Here is a 12,540-nt window from a genome sequence, read left to right on the forward strand (position 1 = left end):
TTTCTTCCAGCCTTCTGTGGATGAATAAACGTATCAGGCCGTTTAAATACCGCTTCCTTATTTGCCACAGCGTGCAACTTATGTGGACATGGAAATGCACTTGTTTCATACTCATTTGATCTTTGAAAATGGAACAGTAACACAGAAAGTTAGAAAAGTAATGCAGGATGAAAAGAAGACTCAGCTTCAACATTTCACCCACCCTTCTTCCCCTTGTTGTTCCAAAAGAAGGAGAAAGGAAAAAAAGAAAGACCTGAAGTAATTTTCAATTGTGCCCCAAATTGCGCAGCAGGATTCCTTTAGAACTCCATATGTGCATTCCGATTTCTCCTTGGATCAACAAGCTGTGTTACAATACCCACTTTAGATACTAAAGTGGCATAGTTTCCAGCTTTGCCACAAGAACATCGAGGCCATCCTCAAATACATCTACTGAATTCCATAAAACACCTTCTTTAGGAAGAGAATTTAACATCTTTCTTCTCACTTGAAAGAGGCCATAAATTGTCCTAAATATAAAGCTAGCAAAGAGTAAGTCACGTGGAGAATTCCACACCATGCACGATTCACCCCAGCATTTGCATGTTCCATTGTAATGTAATTAAACCGGTATGGCTTCACATGGCCACAAACACAGAAACTGGCTAGCTGGTGCGGTGCCTTTCTGTTTGGCTTTGCCTTCAATTACAGTGGTATTGTGCTGAAAAGAAAAGTACTTATTTTCTTTCCTCTTTAGGCTGAATATTTAATTTGTCAGAATCTAACTAATTTTATGTCGGTGGGGGAAAAAACCTACCTTTGTTGGCTACTCTGTTGACGACCACGTCCACCATTACAATGAGACCTCGTGGCGCAACGGTAGCGTGTCTGACTCCAGATCAGAAGGTTGCGTGTTCAAATCATGTCGGGGTCATGTTGCTTTGGAGAAGAGTAAGCACAGATCTCTTGTCATACCAGAGTTGGATAAAAAGCAGGCTTAGCATATATAATCCATATATCCCGTACTTGCGTTATTTCATTATGTTGATGGTCAAAACGGGAAAAGTCCTGCTCATCTACAGTAGGTAGATTTGACATGCTGCAGGATTCCTGATTGTTTCAAATGAATCCTGTGGATTTTAAACTAGGAGTCGGGAACCAAAAATAGAGTCCCCCTGTTCCTTTAGCGTGTCATTTTATGGGTTCCTCCTTTTTTTTGCTTTACTCCCTTTTTGTCAAAACAGGTTAATGAATCGATTTCCTAGAGGCAGCATTTGAATGCTGAATACTGGAGGACAGCACTTTCCCTATGCTGGTGTTGAATTGTTATCTTTTGTTTGCACCTGTTGGTGGTCATTTGACATGCTAGCAGATTTCACCTGAATGTAAAATGAGGAACTTGCGCTTTAAACTCTTTCTGTGTGAGAATAAATAGAGGGGGATGTGTAATATTTTAGCATTGATCTAGTTTTCTTGTGTTTTTGCGGTCTTGTAGAGGTGAAGGCGTTCTAAATGACCTACGCCGCCAGCAGTGCTGCATGAGTGTGGAAAGATATTGTCGGGACTTGCAACCTTTTGACAAGAAAGAAAATGAAATGATCAGAACGCTCCCAAATGGCGTGCGTGTTTTGAGTACGCAGCCACAGGGATTTTGCGCAGGTAGCGTGGCCGAGCGCTCTAAGGCGCTGGATTAAGGCTCCAGTCTCTTCGGGGGCGTGGGTTCGAATCCCACCGCTGCCATCAGGCTCTTTTTTTCTTCCAGCCTTCTGTGGATGAATAAACGTATCACGCCGTTTAAATACCGCTTCCTTATTTGCCACAACGTGCAACTTATGTGGACATGGAAATGCACTTGTTGCATACTCATTTGATCTTTGAAAATGGAACAGTAACACAGAAAGTTAGAAAAGTAATGCAGGATGAAAAGAAGACTCAGCTTCAACATTTCACCCACCCTTCTTCCCCTTGTTGTTCCAAAAGAAGGAGAAAGGAAAAAAAGAAAGACCTGAAGTCATTTTCAATTGTGCCCCAAATTGGGCAGCAGGATTCCTTTAGAACTCCATATGTGCATTCCGATTTCTCCTTGGATCAACAAGCTGTGTTACAATACCCACTTTAGATACTAAAGTGGCATAGTTTCCAGCTTTGCCACAAGAACATCGAGGCCATCCTCAAATACATCTACTGAATTCCATAAAACACCTTCTTTAGGAAGAGAATTTAACATCTTTCTTCTCACTTGAAAGAGGCCATAAATTGTCCTAAATATAAAGCTAGCAAAGAGTAAGTCACGTGGAGAATTCCACACCATGCACGATTCACCCCAGCATTTGCATGTTCCATTGTAATGTAATTAAACCGGTATGGCTTCACATGGCCACAAACACAGAAACTGGCTAGCTGGTGCGGTGCCTTTCTGTTTGGCTTTGCCTTCAATTACAGTGGTATTGTGCTGAAAAGAAAAGTACTTATTTTCTTTCCTCTTTAGGCTGAATATTTAATTTGTCAGAATCTATCTAATTTTATGTCGGTGGGGGAAAAAAACCTACCTTTGTTGGCTACTCTGTTGACGACCACGTCCACCTTTACATGAGACCTCGTGGAGCAACGGTAGCGTGTCTGACTCCAGATCAGAAGGTTGCGTGTTCAAATCATGTCGGGGTCATGTTGCTTTGGAGAAGAGTAAGCACAGATCTCTTGTCATACCAGATTTGGATAAAAAGCAGGCTTAGCATATATAATCCATATATCCCGTACTTGCGTTATTTCATTATGTTGATGGTCAAAACGGGAAAATTCCTGCTCATCTACAATAGGTAGATTTGACATGCTGCAAGATTCCTGATTGTTTCAAATGAATCCTGTGGATTTTAAACTAGGAGTCGGGAACCAAAAATAGAGTCCCCCTGTTCCTTTAGCGTGTCATTTTATGGGTTCCTCCTTTTTTTTGCTTTACTCCCTTTTTGTCAAAACAGGTTAATGAATCGATTTCCTAGAGGCAGCATTTGAATGCTGAATACTGGAGGACAGCACTTTCCCTATGCTGGTGTTGAATTGTTATCTTTTGTTTGCACCTGTTGGTGGTCATTTGACACGCTAGCAGATTTCACCTGAATGTAACATGAGGAACTTGCGCTTTAAACTCTTTCTGTGTGAGAATAAATAGAGGGGGATGTGTAATATTTTAGCATTGATCTAGTTTTCTTGTGTTTTTGCGGTCTTGTAGAGGTGAAGGCGTTCTAAATGACCTATGCCGCCAGCAGTGCTGCATGAGTGTGGAAAGATATTGTCGGGACTTGCAACCTTTTGACAAGAAAGAAAAGGAAATGATCAGAACGCTCCCAAATGGCGTGCGTGTTTTGAGTACGCAGCCACAGGGATTTTGCGCAGGTAGCGTGGCCGAGCGGTCTAAGGCGCTGGATTAAGGCTCCAGTCTCTTCGGGGGCGTGGGTTCGAATCCCACCGCTGCCATCAGGCTCTTTTTTTCTTCCAGCCTTCTGTGGATGAATAAACGTATCACGCCGTTTAAATACCGCTTCCTTATTTGCCACAACGTGCAACTTATGTGGACATGGAAATGCACTTGTTACATACTCATTTGATCTTTGAAAATGGAACAGTAACACAGAAAGTTAGAAAAGTAATGCAGGATGAAAAGAAGACTCAGCTTCAACATTTCACCCACCCTTCTTCCCCTTGTTGTTCCAAAAGAAGGAGAAAGGAAAAAAAGAAAGACCTGAAGTCATTTTCAATTGTGCCCCAAGTTGGGCAGCAGGATTCCTTTAGAACTCCATATGTGCATTCCGATTTCTCCTTGGATCAACAAGCTGTGTTACAATACCCACTTTAGATACTAAAGTGGCATAGTTTCCAGCTTTGCCACAAGAACATCGAGGCCATCCTCAAATACATCTACTGAATTCCATAAAACACCTTCTTTAGGAAGAGAATTTAACATCTTTCTTCTCACTTGAAAGAGGCCATAAATTGTCCTAAATATAAAGCTAGCAAAGAGTAAGTCACGTGGAGAATTCCACACCATGCACGATTCACCCCAGCATTTGCATGTTCCATTGTAATGTAATTAAACCGGTATGGCTTCACATGGCCACAAACACAGAAACTGGCTAGCTGGTGCAGTGCCTTTCTGTTTGGCTTTGCCTTCAATTACAGTGGTATTGTGCTGAAAAGAAAAGTACTTATTTTCTTTCCTCTTTAGGCTGAATATTTAATTTGTCAGAATCTATCTAATTTTATGTCGGTGGGGGAAAAAAACCTACCTTTGTTGGCTACTCTGTTGACGACCACGTCCACCTTTACAATGAGACCTCGTGGCGCAACGGTAGCGCGTCTGACTCCAGATCCGAAGGTTGCGTGTTCAAATCACGTCGGGGTCATGCTGCTTTTGCTTTGGAGAAGAGTAAGCACAGATCTCTTGTCATACCAGAGTTGGATAAAAAGCAGGCTTAGCATATATAATCCATATATCCCGTACTTGCGTTATTTCATTATGTTGATGGTCAAAACGGGAAAAGTCCTGCTCATCTACAGTAGGTAGATTTGACATGCTGCAGGATTCCTGATTGTTTCAAATGAATCCTGTGGATTTTAAAATAGGAGTCGGGAACCAAAAATAGAGTCCCCCTGTTCTTTTAGCGTGTCATTTTATGGGTTCCTCCTTTTTTTTGCTTTACTCCCTTTTTGTCAAAACAGGTTAATGAATCGATTTCCTAGAGGCAGCATTTGAATGCTGAATACTGGAGGACAGCACTTTCCCTATGCTGGTGTTGAATTGTTATCTTTTGTTTGCACCTGTTGGTGGTCATTTGACATGCTAGCAGATTTCACCTGAATGTAAAATGAGGAACTTGCGCTTTAAACTCTTTCTGTGTGAGAATAAATAGAGGGGGATGTGTAATATTTTAGCATTGATCTAGTTTTCTTGTGTTTTTGCGGTCTTGTAGAGGTGAAGGCGTTCTAAATGACCTACGCCGCCAGCAGTGCTGCATGAGTGTGGAAAGATATTGTCGGGACTTGCAACCTTTTGACAAGAAAGAAAATGAAATGATCAGAACGCTCCCAAATGGCGTGCGTGTTTTGAGTACGCAGCCACAGGGATTTTGCGCAGGTAGCGTGGCCGAGCGCTCTAAGGCGCTGGATTAAGGCTCCAGTCTCTTCGGGGGCGTGGGTTCGAATCCCACCGCTGCCATCAGGCTCTTTTTTTCTTCCAGCCTTCTGTGGATGAATAAACGTATCACGCCGTTTAAATACCGCTTCCTTATTTGCCACAACGTGCAACTTATGTGGACATGGAAATGCACTTGTTGCATACTCATTTGATCTTTGAAAATGGAACAGTAACACAGAAAGTTAGAAAAGTAATGTAGGATGAAAAGAAGACTCAGCTTCAACATTTCACCCACCCTTCTTCCCCTTGTTGTTCCAAAAGAAGGAGAAAGGAAAAAAAGAAAGACCTGAAGTAATTTTCAATTGTGCCCCAAATTGGGCAGCAGGATTCCTTTAGAACTCCATATGTGCATTCCGATTTCTCCTTGGATCAACAAGCTGTGTTACAATACCCACTTTAGATACTAAAGTGGCATAGTTTCCAGCTTTGCCACAAGAACATCGAGGCCATCCTCAAATACATCTACTGAATTCCATAAAACACCTTCTTTAGGAAGAGAATTTAACATCTTTCTTCTCACTTGAAAGAGGCCATAAATTGTCCTAAATATAAAGCTAGCAAAGAGTAAGTCACGTGGAGAATTCCACACCATGCACGATTCACCCCAGCATTTGCATGTTCCATTGTAATGTAATTAAACCGGTATGGCTTCACATGGCCACAAACACAGAAACTGGCTAGCTGGTGCGGTGCCTTTCTGTTTGGCTTTGCCTTCAATTACAGTGGTATTGTGCTGAAAAGAAAAGTACTTATTTTCTTTCCTCTTTAGGCTGAATATTTAATTTGTCAGAATCTAACTAATTTTATGTCGGTGGGGGAAAAAAACCTACCTTTGTTGGCTACTCTGTTGACGACCACGTCCACCTTTACAATGAGACCTCGTGGCGCAACGGTAGCGTGTCTGACTCCAGATCAGAAGGTTGCGTGATCAAATCATGTCGGGGTCATGCTGCTTTTGCTTTGGAGAAGAGTAAGCACAGATCTCTTGTCATACCAGAGTTGGATAAAAAGCAGGCTTAGCATATATAATCCATATATCCCGTACTTGCGTTATTTCATTATGTTGATGGTCAAAACGGGAAAAGTCCTGCTCATCTACAGTAGGTAGATTTGACATGCTGCAGGATTCCTGATTGTTTCAAATGAATCCTGTGGATTTTAAAATAGGAGTCGGGAACCAAAAATAGAGTCCCCCTGTTCCTTTAGCGTGTCATTTTATGGGTTCCTCCTTTTTTTTTGCTTTACTAACTTTTTGTCAAAACAGGTTAATGAATCGATTTCCTAGAGGCAGCATTTGAATGCTGAATACTGGAGGACAGCACTTTCCCTATGCTGGTGTTGAATTGTTATCTTTTGTTTGCACCTGTTGGTGGTCATTTGACATGCTAGCAGATTTCACCTGAATGTAAAATGAGGAACATGCGCTTTAAACTCTTTCTGTGTGAGAATAAATAGAGGGGGATGTGTAATATTTTAGCATTGATCTAGTTTTCTTGTGTTTTTGCGGTCTTGTAGAGGTGAAGGCGTTCTAAATGACCTATGCCGCCAGCAGTGCTGCATGAGTGTCGAAAGATATTGTCGGGTCTTGCAACCTTTTGACAAGAAAGAAAATGAAATGATCAGAACGCTCCCAAATGGCGTGCGTGTTTTGAGTACGCAGCCACAGGGATTTTGCGCAGGTAGCGTGGCTGAGCGGTCTAAGGCGCTCGATTAAGGCTCCAGTCTCTTCGGGGGCGTGGGTTCGAATCCCACCGCTGCCATCAGGCTCTTTTTTTCTTCCAGCCTTCTGTGGATGAATAAACGTATCACGCCGTTTAAATACCGCTTCCTTATTTGCCACAACGTGCAACTTATGTGGACATGGAAATGCACTTGTTGCATACTCATTTGATCTTTGAAAATGGAACAGTAACACAGAAAGTTAGAAAAGTAATGCAGGATGAAAAGAAGACTCAGCTTCAACATTTCACCCACCCTTCTTCCCCTTGTTGTTCCAAAAGAAGGAGAAAGGAAAAAAAGAAAGACCTGAAGTAATTTTCAATTGTGCCCCAAATTGGGCAGCAGGATTCCTTTAGAACTCCATATGTGCATTCCGATTTCTCCTTGGATCAACAAGCTGTGTTACAATACCCACTTTAGATACTAAAGTGGCATAGTTTCCAGCTTTGCCACAAGAACATCGAGGCCATCCTCAAATACATCTACTGAATTCCATAAAACACCTTCTTTAGGAAGAGAATTTAACATCTTTCTTCTCACTTGAAAGAGGCCATAAATTGTCCTAAATATAAAGCTAGCAAAGAGTAAGTCACGTGGAGAATTCCACACCATGCACGATTCACCCCAGCATTTGCATGTTCCATTGTAATGTAATTAAACCGGTATGGCTTCACATGGCCACAAACACAGAAACTGGCTAGCTGGTGCGGTGCCTTTCTGTTTGGCTTTGCCTTCAATTACAGTGGTATTGTGCTGAAAAGAAAAGTACTTATTTTCTTTCCTCTTTAGGCTGAATATTTAATTTGTCAGAATCTAACTAATTTTATGTCGGTGGGGGAAAAAAACCTACCTTTGTTGGCTACTCTGTTGACGACCACGTCCATCTTTACAATGAGACCTCGTGGCGCAACGGTAGCGTGTCTGACTCCAGATCAGAAGGTTGCGTGTTCAAATCATGTCGGGGTCATGTTGCTTTGGAGAAGAGTAAGCACAGATCTCTTGTCATACCAGAGTTGGATAAAAAGCAGGCTTAGCATATATAATCCATATATCCCGTACTTGAGTTATTTCATTATGTTGATGGTCAAAACGGGAAAAGTCCTGCTCATCTACAGTAGGTAGATTTGACATGCTGCAGGATTCCTGATTGTTTCAAATGAATCCTGTGGATTTTAAACTAGGAGTCGGGAACCAAAAATAGAGTCCCCCTGTTTCTTTAGCGTGTCATTTTATGGGTTCCTCCTTTTTTTTGCTTTACTCCCTTTTTGTCAAAACAGGTTAATGAATCGATTTCCTAGAGGCAGCATTTGAATGCTGAATACTGGAGGACAGCACTTTCCCTATGCTGGTGTTGAATTGTTATCTTTTGTTTGCACCTGTTGGTGGTCATTTGACACGCTAGCAGATTTCACCTGAATGTAAGATGAGGAACTTGCGCTTTAAACTCTTTCTGTGTGAGAATAAATAGAGGGGGATGTGTAATATTTTAGCATTGATCTAGTTTTCTTGTGTTTTTGCGGTCTTGTAGAGGTGAAGGCGTTCTAAATGACCTATGCCGCCAGCAGTGCTGCATGAGTGTGGAAAGATATTGTCGGGACTTGCAACCTTTTGACTAGAAAGAAAATGAAATGATCAGAACGCTCCCAAATGGCGTGCGTGTTTTGAGTACGCAGCCACAGGGATTTTGCGCAGGTAGCGTGGCCGAGTGGTCTAAGGCGCTGGATTAAGGGTCCAGGCTCTTTGGGGGCATGGGTTCGAATCCCACCGCTGCCATCAGGCTCTTTTTTTTCTTCCAGCCTTCTGTGGATGAATAAACGTATCAGGCCGTTTAAATACCGCTTCCTTATTTGCCACAGCGTGCAACTTATGTGGACATGGAAATGCACTTGTTTCATACTCATTTGATCTTTGAAAATGGAACAGTAACACAGAAAGTTAGAAAAGTAATGCAGGATGAAAAGAAGACTCAGCTTCAACATTTCACTCACCCTTCTTCCCCTTGTTGTTCCAAAAGAAGGAGAAAGGAAAAAAAGAAAGACCTGAAGTAATTTTCAATTGTGCCCCAAATTGGGCAGCAGGATTCCTTTAGAACTCCATATGTGCATTCCGATTTCTCCTTGGATCAACAAGCTGTGTTACAATACCCACTTTAGATACTAAAGTGGCATAGTTTCCAGCTTTGCCACAAGAACATCGAGGCCATCCTCAAATACATCTACTGAATTCCATAAAACACCTTCTTTAGGAAGAGAATTTAACATCTTTCTTCTCACTTGAAAGAGGCCATAAATTGTCCTAAATATAAAGCTAGCAAAGAGTAAGTCACGTGGAGAATTCCACACCATGCACGATTCACCCCAGCATTTGCATGTTCCATTGTAATGTAATTAAACCGGTATGGCTTCACATGGCCACAAACACAGAAACTGGCTAGCTGGTGCGGTGCCTTTCTGTTTGGCTTTGCCTTCAATTACAGTGGTATTGTGCTGAAAAGAAAAGTACTTATTTTCTTTCCTCTTTAGGCTGAATATTTAATTTGTCAGAATCTATCTAATTTTATGTCTGTGGGGGAAAAAAACCTACCTTTGTTGGCTACTCTGTTGACGACCACGTCCACTTTTACAATGAGACCTCGTGGCGCAACGGTAGCGCGTCTGACTCCAGATCAGAAGGTTGCGTGTTCAAATCACGTCGGGGTCATGCTGCTTTTGCTTTGGAGAAGAGTAAGCACAGATCTCTTGTCATACAAGAGTTGGATAAAAAGCAGGCTTAGCATATATAATCCATATATCCCGTACTTGCGTTATTTAATTATGTTGATGGTCAAAACGGGAAAAGTTCTGCTCATCTACAGTAGGTAGATTTGACATGCTGCAGGATTCCTGATTGTTTCAAATGAATCCTGTGAATTTTAAACTAGGAGTCGGGAACCAAAAATAGAGTCCCCCTGTTCCTTTAGCGTGTCATTTTATGGGTTCCTCCTTTTTTTTGCTTTACTCCCTTTTTGTCAAAACAGGTTAATGAATCGATTTCCAAGAGGCAGCATTTGAATGCTGAATACTGGAGGACAGCACTTTCCCTATGCTGGTGTTGAATTGTTATCTTTTATTTGCACCTGTTGGTGGTCATTTGACACGCTAGCAGATTTCACCTGAATGTAACATGAGGAACTTGCGCTTTAAACTCTTTCTGTGTGAGAATAAATAGAGGGGGATGTGTAATATTTTAGCATTGATCTAGTTTTCTTGTGTTTTTGCGGTCTTGTAGAGGTGAAGGCGTTCTAAATGACCTATGCCGCCAGCAGTGCTGCATGAGTGTGGAAAGATATTGTCGGGACTTGCAACCTTTTGACAAGAAAGAAAAGGAAATGATCAGAACGCTCCCAAATGGCGTGCGTGTTTTGAGTACGCAGCCACAGGAATTTTGCGCAGGTAGCGTGGCCGAGCGGTCTAAGGCGCTGGATTAAGGCTCCAGTCTCTTCGGGGGCGTGGGTTCGAATCCCACCGCTGCCATCAGGCTCTTTTTTTCTTCCAGCCTTCTGTGGATGAATAAACGTATCACGCCGTTTAAATACCGCTTCCTTATTTGCCACAACGTGCAACTTATGTGGACATGGAAATGCACTTGTTGCATACTCATTTGATCTTTGAAAATGGAACAGTAACACAGAAAGTTAGAAAAGTAATGCAGGATGAAAAGAAGACTCAGCTTCAACATTTCACCCACCCTTCTTCCCCTTGTTGTTCCAAAAGAAGGAGAAAGGAAAAAAAGAAAGACCTGAAGTCATTTTCAATTGTGCCCCAAGTTGGGCAGCAGGATTCCTTTAGAACTCCATATGTGCATTCCGATTTCTCCTTGGATCAACAAGCTGTGTTACAATACCCACTTTAGATACTAAAGTGGCATAGTTTCCAGCTTTGCCACAAGAACATCGAGGCCATCCTCAAATACATCTACTGAATTCCATAAAACACCTTCTTTAGGAAGAGAATTTAACATCTTTCTTCTCACTTGAAAGAGGCCATAAATTGTCCTAAATATAAAGCTAGCAAAGAGTAAGTCACGTGGAGAATTCCACACCATGCACGATTCACCCCAGCATTTGCATGTTCCATTGTAATGTAATTAAACCGGTATGGCTTCACATGGCCACAAACACAGAAACTGGCTAGCTGGTGCAGTGCCTTTCTGTTTGGCTTTGCCTTCAATTACAGTGGTATTGTGCTGAAAAGAAAAGTACTTATTTTCTTTCCTCTTTAGGCTGAATATTTAATTTGTCAGAATCTATCTAATTTTATGTCGGTGGGGGAAAAAAACCTACCTTTGTTGGCTACTCTGTTGACGACCACGTCCACCTTTACAATGAGACCTCGTGGCGCAACGGTAGCGCGTCTGACTCCAGATCAGAAGGTTGCGTGTTCAAATCACGTCGGGGTCATGCTGCTTTTGCTTTGGAGAAGAGTAAGCACAGATCTCTTGTCATACCAGAGTTGGATAAAAAGCAGGCTTAGCATATATAATCCATATATCCCGTACTTGCGTTATTTCATTATGTTGATGGTCAAAACGGGAAAAGTCCTGCTCATCTACAGTAGGTAGATTTGACATGCTGCAGGATTCCTGATTGTTTCAAATGAATCCTGTGGATTTTAAAATAGGAGTCGGGAACCAAAAATAGAGTCCCCCTGTTTCTTTAGCGTGTCATTTTATGGGTTCCTCCTTTTTTTTTGCTTTACTAACTTTTTGTCAAAACAGGTTAATGAATCGATTTCCTAGAGGCAGCATTCGAATGCTGAATACTGGAGGACAGCACTTTCCCTATGCTGGTGTTGAATTGTTATCTTTTGTTTGCACCTGTTGGTGGTCATTTGACATGCTAGCAGATTTCACCTGAATGTAAAATGAGGAACTTGCGCTTTAAACTCCTTCTGTGTGAGAATAAATGGAGGGGGATGTGTAATATTTTAGCATTGATCTAGTTTTCTTGTGTTTTTGCGGTCTTGTAGAGGTGAAGGCGTTCTAAATGACCTATGCCGCCAGCAGTGCTGCATGAGTGTGGAAAGATATTGTCGGGACTTGCAACCTTTTGACAAGAAAGAAAATGAAATGATCAGAACGCTCCCAAATGGCGTGCGTGTTTTGAGTACGCAGCCACAGGGATTTTGTGCAGGTAGCGTGGCCGAGCGGTCTAAGGCGCTGGATTAAGGCTCCAGTCTCTTCGGGGGCGTGGGTTCGAATCCCACCGCTGCCATCAGGCTCTTTTTTTCTTCCAGCCTTCTGTGGATGAATAAACGTATCACGCCGTTTAAATACCGCTTCCTTATTTGCCACAACGTGCAACTTATGTGGACATGGAAATGCACTTGTTGCATACTCATTTGATCTTTGAAAATGGAACAGTAACACAGAAAGTTAGAAAAGTAATGCAGGATGAAAAGAAGACTCAGCTTCAACATTTCACCCACCCTTCTTCCCCTTGTTGTTCCAAAAGAAGGAGAAAGGAAAAAAAGAAAGACCTGAAGTCATTTTCAATTGTGCCCCAAGTTGGGCAGCAGGATTCCTTTAGAACTCCATATGTGCATTCCGATTTCTCCTTGGATCAACAAGCTGTGTTACAATACCCACTTTAGATACTAAAGTGGCATAGTTTCCAG

General features: G+C 42.0%; 5 non-coding genes across 5 annotated transcripts; all 5 read left to right on the forward strand.

Annotated features, from left to right (window-relative positions):
* The first annotated feature begins 3,368 nt into the window (after nt 1–3,368).
* Nucleotides 3,369–3,450, forward strand: TRNAL-AAG (transfer RNA leucine (anticodon AAG)). The gene has a single exon. It is a non-coding gene; the product is annotated as a tRNA-Leu (tRNA).
* A 6,064-nt stretch (nt 3,451–9,514) lies between these two features.
* Nucleotides 9,515–9,586, forward strand: TRNAW-CCA (transfer RNA tryptophan (anticodon CCA)). Its single transcript has one exon. It is a non-coding gene; the product is annotated as a tRNA-Trp (tRNA).
* Nucleotides 9,587–10,316: 730 nt separating this feature from the next.
* Nucleotides 10,317–10,398, forward strand: TRNAL-AAG (transfer RNA leucine (anticodon AAG)). The gene has a single exon. It is a non-coding gene; the product is annotated as a tRNA-Leu (tRNA).
* An 854-nt stretch (nt 10,399–11,252) lies between these two features.
* TRNAW-CCA (transfer RNA tryptophan (anticodon CCA)) lies at nt 11,253–11,324 on the forward strand. Its single transcript has one exon. It is a non-coding gene; the product is annotated as a tRNA-Trp (tRNA).
* Nucleotides 11,325–12,055: 731 nt separating this feature from the next.
* On the forward strand, nt 12,056–12,137 carry TRNAL-AAG (transfer RNA leucine (anticodon AAG)). Its single transcript has one exon. It is a non-coding gene; the product is annotated as a tRNA-Leu (tRNA).
* The last annotated feature ends 403 nt before the right edge of the window (nt 12,138–12,540 follow it).

The sequence above is a fragment of the Pelobates fuscus genome, chromosome 3, assembly GCF_036172605.1.
Source record: "Pelobates fuscus isolate aPelFus1 chromosome 3, aPelFus1.pri, whole genome shotgun sequence".
Classification (NCBI taxonomy): domain Eukaryota; kingdom Metazoa; phylum Chordata; class Amphibia; order Anura; family Pelobatidae; genus Pelobates; species Pelobates fuscus.